Genomic DNA, 14,794 nt, shown 5'->3' on the forward strand with positions numbered 1-14,794 from the left:
AAAGCAGGTATTTCAAATAAAACAATGGGCCTTATTTTTCATCAAACGGCTTTTACCATCGCATTATTCTGAACATCTAGGTATTTTATAAATTTTCTCGTTTTATGAAAAATGACTTTTCCGGGCCCCACTGGGTGTTAAAAACCCTCACAAAAATCACATTTTTATTTTTATAAAATTATAGGACTTTTATTTATACCATTTCTTTGTATTTTTGCATTATTCACAATTTTTGGGAAATTTTGGCATATATATTGTATATATAAAATATTTATAAATTAAATTTTAATACTCAAAAATTATAAAATTAGGGGCCTATTAATTTTAAAAAGTGTAGAATTAGGGCCTTAATTTTATTTAGGAGTATTAATTTCTAGAGGATAAGGTTAATCGGATAAAAAAGTCTACAACAGAAACATGGTGATCAATATCAACATGCTACTGCTATAACAAGTTTGATATAAGATTTATCTTCACAAATAGATAGACTTTACTAGAGTTAGTTTATGAATGTATATCTTTTGCTTATAATCTTTATCTTATACTTGCAATCTCCCTATATATACATTTATAACCAGCTTTGCTATCACACACATTTTTCGTACACAAATCACATGAAATATTTAGCATTAATAGCTATTCATCTTTCCCATCACATCTGCAACTCTATAAAAAACTTTATGGTACCTGATAAGATCTACGGTCCATTTGTTAAACGATTCATGAGCTGAAGCTCCGGCTTTGGAGATATAAAATAACCGAAGGACTATGTCTAATATCTCAGGGCAACTGAGCTTCAACCAGCGGGTGATCCTGATCCATGCTGGCTCCATCAAATACCGATCCCCCCTGCACGCACTCTTCATTATTGCCTTACAACACTCCGCTGCACTCATCACCGGGGTCGAGCCCACTTGAGCCTGTACACAGCATAGAGCACACAACAAAAGGATTAATCAAGTATTACACCTTATAGCTGGCAATTCGTGTCGTTCGAATACTTCCGTGTCATGTACTTTCGTGTTTCGTGTAGTAAACGACAAACACATATCTGACCCGTTTAACATTCGTGTACTTAAGGGTAAACACATATCCGTAACTCATCGTTTTGTATTCGTTTCGTGTATAAAAATAAATTAATTAATAAATATATAAATTATTATATAGTTAGATATCATTCTACATATATATTTATATATATATTAAATATATATTTTTACATATAACGGTATATTTTTGGATATATCTTATATATAAACTGTAGATCTCTAAAATGTATAAAGAACAATGCTTGCCTTGAGAAAATCCCGGTCAACTTGTAGTTGTCCTCCCTTAAATAATCCCTTGCCTTTAGTCATTTCAGACTCTACAAAACCAGGTGTAACAAGTGTTACCTTGATTGCTGACCCAAACTCGATCCGTAGCGTTTCAAATAATTGTGCAACTGCTGCTTTGCTTGCCTGTAACAATAATTAACAATGCTGAGTATAAATACATTATAAAGAATATAGTTTTACTTACCCTGCATTATCTAAAAAGGCTAACATTATAAAATTACATTGATACATGAAAGCGTAGGAATGATCCCAATTATGTAAATGTTCATATGCAAGTCAATGATAATGAATTGATGTTGGTTTCAGTAATAATAGCTTACATTTAATTACTTAAGAAAAAGAAGATAATATTAATAAGAACAATAGTAGCTTACATTATAGAAGCTTGACCTAGGCATAGGAAATCAGCAATCTGCGGAAGAAATAAGAATAACTTTTCCGTTACTGTCTGTTGAGTGGCATTTATGATACTTTATTATACTCTAATAAGCTTTGAATTTGTGTATTTGTACTCAAGTTGTTATGTGTTTTAATGTGTTTTCTAGTGTTTTTGCATTTCAGGCACTATTCAGGTAATCTGGTGAATTAGCATTGTTTTGGTCCTAATTTGGTATCCCGGTGGTGTTGGAATAAAAAGCCAGTGGAAAGCCGGCTCGAAGCAGCAAGTTTTAAGAAGAAATCTGAGTTTTTCCCAGAAGGACGACGCGCCCGCGCTGTGATAGCGCGCGGCCGCGCCGAGGCCGAATTTCAGAATCCTGTTTCTACTATAATTCTAAAAGGGAAGGCTTTCAGATGGTTGAGGGATGCTATATATATTCATATCAGGTCGTTTTTAATAGATATCAAGTTAGAGACGGACCAGAGCGCAAGGAGAAGACGACAAGAGACCTTTAGTACAATTCAACAAAGACGAAGTCGATCTAGTTTATTCTTGTGAATATTTATTTTGAGTTATAATTTGGATGCTTGTTTCTTGTTTTGCTGAACCTATACTCTTGTTTGTACTTGGTTTTATTTATTCGTACAAAGACTACGTTTGTTATATCATGTTTTCATCGGAACCCACGTTGATGATGAGTCCGATTATGGGCTAATCATTATCGTGGGGTTTTAGCGGATTTATTATGGATTTCTTTAGTTAAATTGTTTGATGCCTTAGTATGTGGTGATTGTATGATATCCTAGTATTAGTTGTGCGTATTCGTCTTATGAGCGTCGCGAACTTATAAGATAGTGTGTTAATTCTTAATGAAGCGAAAGTGAATTTAAGGATTTAGAACTTGCCATGCTAGCATAGGTTCATGTATGAGTCATGCATGATTCGTAGGTAATTTTAACCATCTTACTTGCCCTATGTAATCAAGATAGATAACTTGTGCTTAAACCATTATGTTGTCAAATTCTGTAGACATATAAGGTCTCAATATAATTGGTGCCTATTCAGCTTCTATCTCTTTTGTGGATGTCTGGTAGAATGATACTCGTACAACGAAAGTTGGCGTTTATCAGTTTCGTGTTATCTGATTAGTGTCATCACCATTGCATGCTAAGGTTAAGAATAACAAGGCTATTGAATGAAATATTTAATGAAGTTAAAATCCCATGTTTGTCATATATATCAATTCAGTCAATTTTATTCTCGTAGTTATAATTGTTAGCGTAATTCTTAGTTATAAACAATTTTAATTTGTTATCGTTTTAGCATTGGATAATAACCATACATTGTTGCTTAGGTGCATAAATTAGATAGTTAACCAATACAGTCTCTGTGGAAACGAACTAGAAAAAATTCTATACTACTTGCGAATTCGTATACTTGCGTGTATTATTAGCGTGTATTTAGCGACTAACACTGTCCCTTAGATGTGGAACTGCAAAACGAGTCATGTAAACCGCCCCCAAAAGTTTATTTCCTGACATATACACCCAATTATTTTCATTTTCTAGCTAATGAATAAGGAGCACATCTCATAGAAACTAAATTTGAGCTAAACTAGATAGCCGGTTATAAATTACGATCAAAACCTTAACCTAATGGATTAGGTTTCCTCTCTTAAATAGAACATCAATGACTAGAGGCTCGGCGAAAGCATGAGTCCACTTGGTGATATCCAGCAAAGTATAGGTGTGTGACTCCTAAATATATGGTTGATGAGCTATACAGAAAAACTGAATTATAAATTACGGGAAAAAGTGGAAATACCATGACTGATCTAAAAACTGTGATATCCACTTCCTCGAACATGGAGACGGAAACAAAAATGCCAGCGTTATTGACCAAATGGTCCACTACAAAAATAATATATTAGCAACTTATTTGATTATCAAAAAATTACAATGTACGTATTACATTTCTCGTTATATGTTAGACAGCTGGAGCTGGACTTACATTTTCCAAAGTGATTGACAGTCTGATCAACCATATGCTTACAGTCATCGATCCTAGAAACATCAGCCGCAATAACAATAACATCAGGAGACCCGAGCTCACGAGCGACTTGTGCTACTTGCTGCAGTCGATCCTCTCTCCTTGCCGCAAGAGCTAAGCATACTCCTTGACTGCCATACCCATAAGCCAGATGCTACATCCATCCATGTACATATTCAAACAACAGTAATCAGATAAAGCACTACTCAAATAACTGATACTCCTTCCGTCCCCTCAATTTTTTACATTGCGGGATGGAGATTCGACACACACTTTAATACTCTTATTAAATGTATTATTAAATTTAGTTACATATTTTTTTTTAATTTTTTTTCTTCTAAATAAAAATATAATGTTTAAATTTTTATAAAAAAAAAGAAAATTTTAAAAATAAATTACGAATATATATTTTATAGTTGTCCTAAAATTCGTGTCAAGCATGTGAAAAAAACTGTAAAGAAATAAGAGAGACAGAGGTAGTATTTGATATTAAAATCAAGTATTATCTATTAATTAATAAAAATTAAGTCAATATTCTATAATATTAGAGTTAAATGCATATGGCGGACCAAAGTTCGTTAAATTCGCAAATTATTGACTGGGATTTAAAATTAACAACTTGATGGCCGACCTAATCTTCTGCCTTTTGATATGGTGGCGCCCGTGAAGCTCCGTTAAGTCTATGACATTAAGTACTAAAGAAATTAAAAAGAGTAAATAGATATTAAAGGGAGTAAATAGATATCAAGGGGTATTTCAGATTCTAAAGGGTAATGAAGCATTTTAATGATGCCAAAACTACCTTAACATGAATTAAATTTTAATATAAAACAAGGTAAACAGCTGCAAGAGTTAAACCAATCAACTAGCTGTGGCCAATTGTTCTATTAAATCATCAATGACAATACTTTAATTGGTTTTGCTCTTTTCGATCAGAATCAGTTACAATCCCAGACTGTCATTTAGAGAAGCGTCCACCAGGTGCCTAATTATTTAGAGGCCTTGCCATATGCACGACTGTCTGTGCTCAAAACTAAACAGGGGTACTCAGAAGATACTAAAACACATGGCGATAAGTCTATGTTGGATTGAAATGAATGGGAAACTGTAAACTATAATAAAGTGGGACGAAGAAATGTAAGGGGAAAGAGAGAAAGGAGGAGAGATCAAAGACAAATTTTATTAGATATTTCGTTCATCCTAAATTAGTGGTATTTTTATGTAAATTTTAAGGTGTTTTGACCGTATATTTCATTAATTATTTTTTAAATTTTATTTTTGTGAATAAATTTTTTTAAATTTTTATTCATAAAAAATTTAAAAAATAACTAAAAATAATTAATGAATATATGCAATCGAATTTTTATTCACAAAAAAATTTAAAAAATAACTAAAAATAATTAATGAATATATGCGATCAAGATACATTAAATTACGTATAAAAATCAAACATGATCACTAATTTGGGACAGAGTGAGTAATGTTTTGTTACGGTGATTATGGCTCTCGATTTGGGCATATGTATAGTCATTTCCCCTTCCCCTTCCCGCTTTTATTCAGGAAAAAAGTCTGAAATATCTTTTAATATCTACAGTATTTATTTTTCAATTTCTTAAGAACCGAGCTTGACGGTGCCATCGTATCAGAAGGCGGAAAAAAACATCAGCCTTCTAAGTTGTTATTTTTAAATCTCAGCCAACAATTTGCGAATCTGGGAAACTTTGGACCTCATATGCATTTAACTCTAATGAATCAATCAACCCATATTTTTCACATGGGACTTATCTATAACATAAAAAGTTCCGTTCACGGTATTTAAGTCTAATATATATTGGAAATAAGTTTCTCTCTTATTACAATAATTTTACCAGTCAAAAAGATGTTTATATACTATAAAGTCCCCTCTCTATAGAGAACAAAGGTTAGACACATGTAACAAGAACAATTACAGAAAATTGTAATTCTATACTTTGTATTCTTCTTTTTAAAAATTGCCTAGCAATTAATCTCATTTGGCACCATTCTCACAACACTGGAGAGCAGTAGACAGAATCATTCCGTGTGCTACAAATTATAAAAACAATTAGGTATCTCTCGCGGCCTAGCTAGGTTTTGTTATTGTTACGAGGCTCAAGAGTCAAGACTCATTAAATTTCAATAATCATGTTTTACAAAAAAATAAAGTAATTTAAGACGAGCTTTATCCAACACACACTACGGTCTACATAAACACCATGCAATGAATTTTTTATTTTGTTTTTTTTAGAAAGAGACATAAATTAAATGTGCATACCTCTCCGATGCCGGAGGAAGCGCCAGTAACGAGAACAACTTTTCGGGCAACATTTTCAGAAAAGAAAGAGCACAGATTCCCGTGAATATTTAAAATTTTTATTTATTCCGTCATATTTTATTTTTTAAATTTTTTTGTAAATATATAATAATTATAAATTTATAATAAAAATAATAGAATAAGCTTAGTAGAATAAATAGATTTCGTCTAATAATTTAATAATTTAGTAGTTTAACGGATATATAACACTATTTATCAATTTTTATTAATAATATGATACATTGGGGTCGTAGTTTAGTATGATACATAGACTATATCTACTAGTTTAAAAAAATAGTAATTTAGCTAATATATAACACTATTTATTTATTTTCTTTAATAATCAAAATTATGGAATAATTGTTGAATCAAATTATATCTCATTCCGGTTATTACAGTATATATAGTATAGAAATATAAATATTAGTGAAGGGCTCATTGATAATGTGAACCCCTATACATGTACAAAAATTTCTATCAATAATTTTTTTATAACTTATTATGAGCATATAAACCGTATTATAAATTATTTCTTTATTTAAATTTGTAAATCTTTTGAGGCAAATAAGTAAACTGTACAAATTAGAAAGCCGAGAAGAAATCAACCTTTCCTTTTAGATGTCGTACGCGGAATTAGGGCTATATAAAATTGAATCAAAATTGAAATATTAAAATGAATCGTGTTAATTTGTTTCGGTTCGGTTCTGATTTCAAAATTTGATCTATTTAATTTGGACCGAATAAATTGAAATGAAATTTGATTCGGTCTAATTCTTGTAAAAAATATTTCGATCCGGACCGAAGAGACTGAATAGACCAAATCATAAATATTATAATTTTATATTATTTTTATTTATCATATTTTTATTTATCATATATTTTAAAAATTTTAATCATAAATTTTAATTTGCAATTGTATTTATACACTATTAAAACTCTAAATATCACCTTATTTTAATTATATTTTAGATTTTATAATTTTTGATTTAAAATTTTAATTCAATTTTATTTTTTTCAAAAAACTCGGTCTGTTCGCTTCGGTTCATAATAAAATTTCGGTCCGGTTCAATTCAAGAAAATATAACAATTTGGTTTTTCGGTCTATTTATAAGTTTGATTAGATTTTGGACCGAACCGACCAAATATTCACCCCTGCTGGGAATCTCAATCAAGTTTAAGAGTGTTCAAAATTCGTGTCATAAACTAGAATTTAAGGTATTTTATATAAATTAAAATAACCTTTTCAATAATTTTGTAGTGATCCCTTAAAACAATAAAACATCCATCAATTATCAAATTTTATGTCTTTATCATTTTTATCAATAAAAAAATTATTTCTCTTCTTTTTACACATTTATCCTTTCTTATATTTTTCTTTTCCTGTAATTCAAATATAATAGTATATTAATATTAAGCTAAAATTATGAAGCATATTATTAGAATTGAACAAAAATCATGTTTTAAATTATTAGGGCATAATATTTTATTATATTAATGAGGTATTAGTAGAATATCATAGGACTTGACGTTAAGCTGTAAATTAGTTGGGAGCTTAAGGATGGTACTTTTTGAGTCTCCTTTGCTTGTTTATTTTGTGTTTACCTAACTAAAATGAGATGAATGATTTTAAATTATCTGGTAAAAAAGTTAATAAAAGAATGACAAACTGTATGGGACGAGAATAGTGATATTAATTGTCTTTCCTCTTATTTTGTGGTGGACTGGTGGGGTTATGAAGACCAGTTACAGTGACCCCGACTTCATGCGTAGACTGTAGTAAAATAATTTCCTTTGGGCACAGACGCCCAGTTAATAATTGAGATCCACACTCCAGAGATGGATGGTGTATTTTGCTTTGCTAATATTTTTCCAGAAATTGTATAATTATTCAAAAATTATTAATAAATTTTTAAGTGATTCGTTAAATTACTGATAATTTATTTAATTTATCAAAATTATCGTATAAATTTAAAATCCATACTTCAATCAAATAGTTCAAAATTTTTAAAACTATAATCATGTTAATGCCAGACCGGAGATGAATGATGTATTTTGCTTTTACTAATATTTCTCTAGAAATCGTGCTATTATTTAATTTTTTTTGATAAATATTTAACCGATTCATTAAATTACTGATAAATTATTTAATTTATAAAAAAATATCGTACAAATTACAAAACGATACTTCAACTGAATAGTTTTAAAATCTATAATCATGTTAATACAGCCTAATAAAGTTATAAACCACACCAAATATCAATGTTGTTTTGACCTCCTTGTAGGGAAAGATGTTTATTTTATAAGTTATTTATAAGATAACCTAAAACGATCTAAAATTAATAAATCTGACTTAAACGATAGGAATTCACCTAATGACTCAAATAAAGCGTAATATAAATCAAAAGTGTGTATATTCAGCAAAAAGACTTTAACATTTTAAAATAATAGCAACTACACAAATTTGAAGCTACCCAAAAAAATGGCTCGATTGGATTTCTAGGCCGCTTGAACATAAGTTTTGTTTAAGTAACTTGCAAAAATAGGCCACTACGTTCCCTCTACGCCACTTAAGTGGCGTGGTCTACTTGGTTTTATTTTTTTTCCTTTTTCTATTACGCTGTAATATATGTAAGTAAATCATGTTCAACAAGTATTTTGGTAGGATTAGCAAGTAGAATATATCCTTATAAAATAATATTTTTATTGCGTAATGTTGCAGTAAAAGTACAATACTTCTATTTGAATAAAAAAATCAGGGGAAAAAAATTTAAAGAAGATATATTTGTAGACACCCGAACATGCTTTCTTAGAAGGAAATGTGAACTAATATAACGAAGAGTGATTTTTAATTTTTTTGAAAATATAGTTATTTACTCTAAAATTTAAATTTTGTAACTTTATATAGTAATATTTCTACACTACTTTGACAAAAAAATTCAACTTAGGAAAAAAATATTTAGATAAAAGGGTTTTAACCACCCAAAAATGGTATGAAAGCATAAGGAAAATGTTAGATAAGCTCTCGAAAATAATACAATAAATTAGGAAAATATTTTTGTCATAGAACGAGCATACTAAATTTGAAATTAAAATTATATAGAAATGAGGTAGTATAGATTACTATGCTCCATTTTTGTTTTCTGTTATTAAACGAACAGAAAGTAGCAAATATAAAATAGTTAAGTTGAGATTACTATATATGAATTATCTGTTATCTCAAATACAGCTTCTAGCTTGAAAACAAAAGCTTGAAAGTACAACAACTTCAAAGCAACTGTACTAAAAAATATAACTTCTAGATTGAAAATAAGTGGGGACAATTCGACCTTCGGATTTATTAAATTCGAGCGTCGTTGATGGTGGTTTCCACTTCCCCCACCTTCTCAACCACCTGAGCACGAATCGCAACCAACTTCTTCTAATAATATGCCCACAATTCCATCTTCATGTCATAGTGTTTTCTGTCCATCTTCTTGTAAAGCTTGTGAACAGCTTCCAAAGCACGGCTTGTCAGCGACTCATCGAGCCAAAAAAAGTAAGCACACTTCCGCCTAACACACCGCTCCCAACGCTTACCAACATATTTACCGGTCCACATATTAGATATCTCAGGTTCCACGCTACATAAACATATTTTTTGCCTCTCCACCATAGCAATGGCTAAGATAAATATGTATGAGAGTATAAACTTATGTTAGAAATGACAATCGAAAACTAGTATTTATAGACAAGAATTTAGGGCAACCTTTTCCCTTTGGATTCATATCTTATCCCAATAGATTTTGTGGTCATCACTTTTGACTGACATCTTATCCATTTGATTCAATTTTTAACATGTTATCTGAATTAAAGCAGAAATCACATGCATTCTGATTGTATTAATTTGAATTGACTACTCACTGTGTATATTGAAGTTTGCCAAAAATTATTGTGATTGTATAGTCACTTTAGCACGTGAATAAAGATACAACATGCAACTTAAAATTCCTTGCTGTTGTTGAGAAGCTTTTAGTGGTTACTTTTAGCAGTGATTTTGTAATGGTTACTTTTATCAGTTATAGTATATGTTAACTCATATCCAAGTCGGAATCCCTTTGGATTCACAGCAAAGGTCACATGCTTCCTTCTTCAATTAATTTGAAATGACTACTCAGTATGTGTATTGAAGTAGGAAAAAAATCATTGTAATTGTATAGTCACTTTAGTACTTGATTAAAGATTGAACAAGTAATTTGAAATTACTTGTTGTTGCAGATAAGATTTGAGTGGTTACTTTTATCAGTGATTTGTATTCTTTCGCGTGTATGAATTACATAAAAGGTCATGAATAGTCTGTTGCGTGTCTGATTTACTATTATCAGTGATTTCTAGCTGTAATTGTATACTCTGTTTAGCATGTGAACGGTCATTCAAAGTAGCTTCACACATGTGACAACATTTGAAATTTATGTATTCTTTACCAAATCAGTTATAAATAGAGAGCTACAACATCATGAAGTCACACACGTCAAAAGTAATTATGTCTTCACTCCCAAATATGGACATTTATTTTTGTGGGAAAATAGTTGTTGTAGCGCATTACTGGAAGGGTATTGAGTCATTGACGCAGGCAGACGTTTTATCAAATGTCCCGACGGTGTTTGCATTTACGAACATTAGATCGAGGAGCCGTTTGAACCCCGTGCAGCAGTTCTCATTGAAATGCTTAGGGAAGAAATTAACATAGATAATGTAGTACACCGTGCAAGAATTCATGAGTTGCAGTGTGAAAATGTTTAGGCAATGATGGAATTTCAGGAAATGAAGGCGTTCATCGACTCCCAAACTTGAAACATCAATGAAGATGATGATGACTCCGATGATACAGATGGATGACCTGCTTGATATGTTGCTGGTTAATAAATATTTGTATTGTTGTATCGTACTAGTTTCTATTTCTGTATCGTATTGTCATTGTCTATGGACAATGTAACGTGTTCTATTTTCGTATTATTATGTAACTGTGTGTTTTTTAACTCCAATTAATACCAAAATTCGTTTTTTTGGCTTGTATCGAAGGAGGATATAAATATTGTAAGATGGGTCAAATTTTTTTAATTAAATCACAGAAAAAACGTGTTTAATAGGCTCCAGAACAAGCATTTGTGAACTACTTTAACAACATTTGAAGTACAATATATTGGAAGTGAAATTAGTAAGTTGCTCTGATGTTATGCGATGACATTTGTGTTTGAAGGTAAGTTTGCATTAATAAATAAATAAATAAATATAGAAATAAAGTAAGGTACGAAATAGGAGAAAACATAATTTATAGGGAATCATCAGACATATAATCGTTGGAAAGGTAGTTCTGATTTTGTAATAGGTTATGTTGCTCCGCTTCTGTAAGCTCTCCCCCAATAGCGTGGAGTGAATCTTGCGCCAGTTGAAACATATAGTGACGACTCCTACGCAACAACATTCGATTATTTTCCTTCCTAATACATGCCACATCGTTACACTTTTCTCCTAAATTGGGACCACGTAGGACTTTCCCCAGATTCAGAATACATTATAAGGGATTGACGAACCGGAACCCTTACACCTAGCAATCAGGTCATCTCTCAGCCGGTTGGATTCTTCGCGTCGATAAGCCCATTCGCGACATACACCGAAAAAGTATTCATTTGCATCACTAACCCTAAGACTACAATAATTATCATCTCTTTCTATGAGCAAGCAGTTGTGATTTATGTTATATGACATTGTAGTAATGTTATGAGCCATTTTGCATATGGCATAATATTTTATATAGGAAACTTTGTTGGGTGAATAATTGTAAAAGAAACATTATTGAGAAGCATGTGGAAATGCAGTTGACATGAAATAAAGTCATGCAATAAGTGACCTACATTACTGTATAAATGGATAAGTGCATATTTTTGTCATGTTTAACATATATGTCATTATTGAGAGGCGTGGGAAATGCTATCTTCCAGATAATGTTTACATGTAAGAAAATCATGCAGAAGAAATAACGTGCAAGTCAATAATGTATGATTGGGAAAGTCATGGTTCTTTGAATATTTAAAATATTGTCAAATCAAATGGCTTATTAAGTCTTTTTATGTTATAAATATAGTGTGTTGTCATCATTGACAAAATGTAGTAATTGAAGAATAATGAGTTATACACATGGTGATATAATCGAGCAATTGGTAGAAAATGATTTTGTGATGACGATTTTAGGTACTCAATGGATCCGAATGAACGTTACGCAAGAAGTTCGGTAAGCACGACGCATAGGAAGTGGGAATGGCGTGTTGGATGTCTCCAAAGTTGTATAGGGAAATGTGTTGGGGAAGGAGTACGAATACCAAAATAACGCGTCATACACATGCATCGAGACACCCTTCAAAAGTTGGAAATAGCGGAGTTCCGTGCTAGAGAGGAAGAAAATCGAATGAGGATGCGCTTAAATCATAAAGAACTACAAACAAGAAGTAAGGATTATGCTGAAGACGGTGACCTACACACTGCGATGATGTATCATCATTTTGCTATAGGTCCTGATTATCTTTCTGATTGTTCATTGTCCGATATGAGTAAGAAAAATACAATCATAAGTTAATAAATTTTCCTTAAAAAATGAGTTTAGTGTTTCTGGTTGTTAAGTTTGTGTTTAGTTTTATTATTTGCTAGTGATATGATTATCATAATGTTGTCATGCCTTATTTTAAATTTATGTTTCAATTCTACATATTCTTATGTTGTCTTGGTCAAATTATGTCTTACCTTCCGTGTACACTTCGTTCAAACTGATTCGACTACTCAACCTTTTACTTTAATGTAAGAATGCACAAGGACCTATAAATTGTGAAAGTAGTATAATCAAATCAACGTGAAAATGATAACATGTTGAAAATAAGGGTCATTTTGCCCTATAAATAGCTCATACTTTCTAAGTTGAAACCATATGTGCAAAGTATATACATCATATTAAACATAAAATGGATAAGGGCAAAAGGCAAACAACACCGACAAATGTTAAGAGATGTATGCGTCAACTAAGTTTTGCTAAATTTGTTGAATTTGGGAAGAAAAGGAAAGATTATGAAACCAGGAAGATATCAAATGGAAAGGTGAACCATAAAACCTTGGACACAATAAAAGCCGATAAAAGAAGATTGAAAGGGATTATAACGATAAGTCCCTCTCCGAGGAGGAACGTATCCGTCAGGTGGATGAAGTGTACAAAAAATAAGACAAAATGGAAATTAACCTTATCGAACAAGAAGATAGCTTAATAGCAAGGTACGTTAAAGCTCATGAGCAATATCTACAGATTGGGAAAGATGAGAATGAAAAATGGATCGAGGGTAAGGATGATGAGTCTGATCAATATGTTGTTAACCTTGCTGATTTTTAAAAATTAATGTAATTGTTTGGTCATGATGTCATTCTCTTTCATGTTCCCAATTTATGTAACACATAATGTTACATTTATATATGTTTGAATTTTGAGGCAGCAACGTACTGTTCATTTCATAAAACTGATTACATTTTTGAAAATCTAAATAGGAGTCGTACAAATTAAAATAACAGTTCCAAATATAATAAAGTACATATAGAAAGTCTATGAAAGAGGTGCAACTGTTATAACTACTGAGAAGACAATAATCGACAGTACTTGCTACCGGTGTGACAGATCCTCCCTTGGCTCTTCACCGCTCTGGGAGGCTGCTGCCTAACCTGCAAATCATGAGGCTCTTCTTCATCATCATCATCGGCCTCACGAACGACAGGGGAGGCATATCTACTCCCGAAAGTATCATGCGACATGAACGGCTAAAAACCCCTCTACGGTGTCTAAAAGGAAGAACTACTGGCATATGTCCCGCCCCTGAAACCCTCATCTGTCTGAGAATGCTGAAAAGTGGAGGGATGAGTACCATGGAAATCCTGAGTAGTTTGTCCAAACCCCTGACAGTATGCTCCATATGAGAACCAGTAGATCCACGACCCTGAGAAGTATGCTCTCTATCATATCCAGTAAATCCACGGCCCACATAAGTGTGCTCCATAGGAGATCCAGTAAATCCATGCCCTTGAGAAGTCTGTCCAAACCCCTGATAGTTATGCTACATAGTAGATTCGGTAGATCCACGCTCCTGTGAAGTCTACTCCAAGGAGATCCAGTAAAAGCATGTCCTGCTGATCCGTCCCTAGCAGTGGCCCGACCCCACGGTACATATCCATCCAAGGGAGCTGGCCTAGGGTGAGGAAAAGCTACACTAGTACTCCCACCTCTAGTGCGGGGTCTTCTACGTCCAATAGGCATTATGAGAGGTGGATGGGGGGCGTCCCGCCTGTAGGATATGGTGGCACCTTGAGGGCTTCATACCTACTCATATTGCTGCTAATCTGTGATGTGGTTTAGGGTGGTGGTTATGGATTATGTGGTACTTTTTTGTCTTTCATTAAAGATTAATTTTCAGATCTTAAACTGTTTGTATGTCAACAACAAGCTCTGATACCAATTGTTAGGTCCATAATCAACTGTAGAGGGGGGTGAATACAGTTTATGAAAATAATTCGATAAAGCTTCAACAGAATCAACATTTATTATATCAACAAATAAAAACTGATTACAAACATACTATCTCAAAAGGATGAACAAGTATACTTGAGAGATGCTAGGTTATGCGAATGATATAA

General features: G+C 32.2%; 1 pseudogene; it reads right to left on the reverse strand.

The window, feature by feature from the left end:
* Positions 1-629: 629 nt before the first annotated feature.
* On the reverse strand, positions 630-13,918 carry LOC141665254 (11-beta-hydroxysteroid dehydrogenase A-like; annotated as a pseudogene).
* Between the last annotated feature and the right edge of the window lie 876 nt (positions 13,919-14,794).

This window comes from Apium graveolens, chromosome 6 (genome assembly GCF_009905375.1).
Source record: "Apium graveolens cultivar Ventura chromosome 6, ASM990537v1, whole genome shotgun sequence".
Classification (NCBI taxonomy): domain Eukaryota; kingdom Viridiplantae; phylum Streptophyta; class Magnoliopsida; order Apiales; family Apiaceae; genus Apium; species Apium graveolens.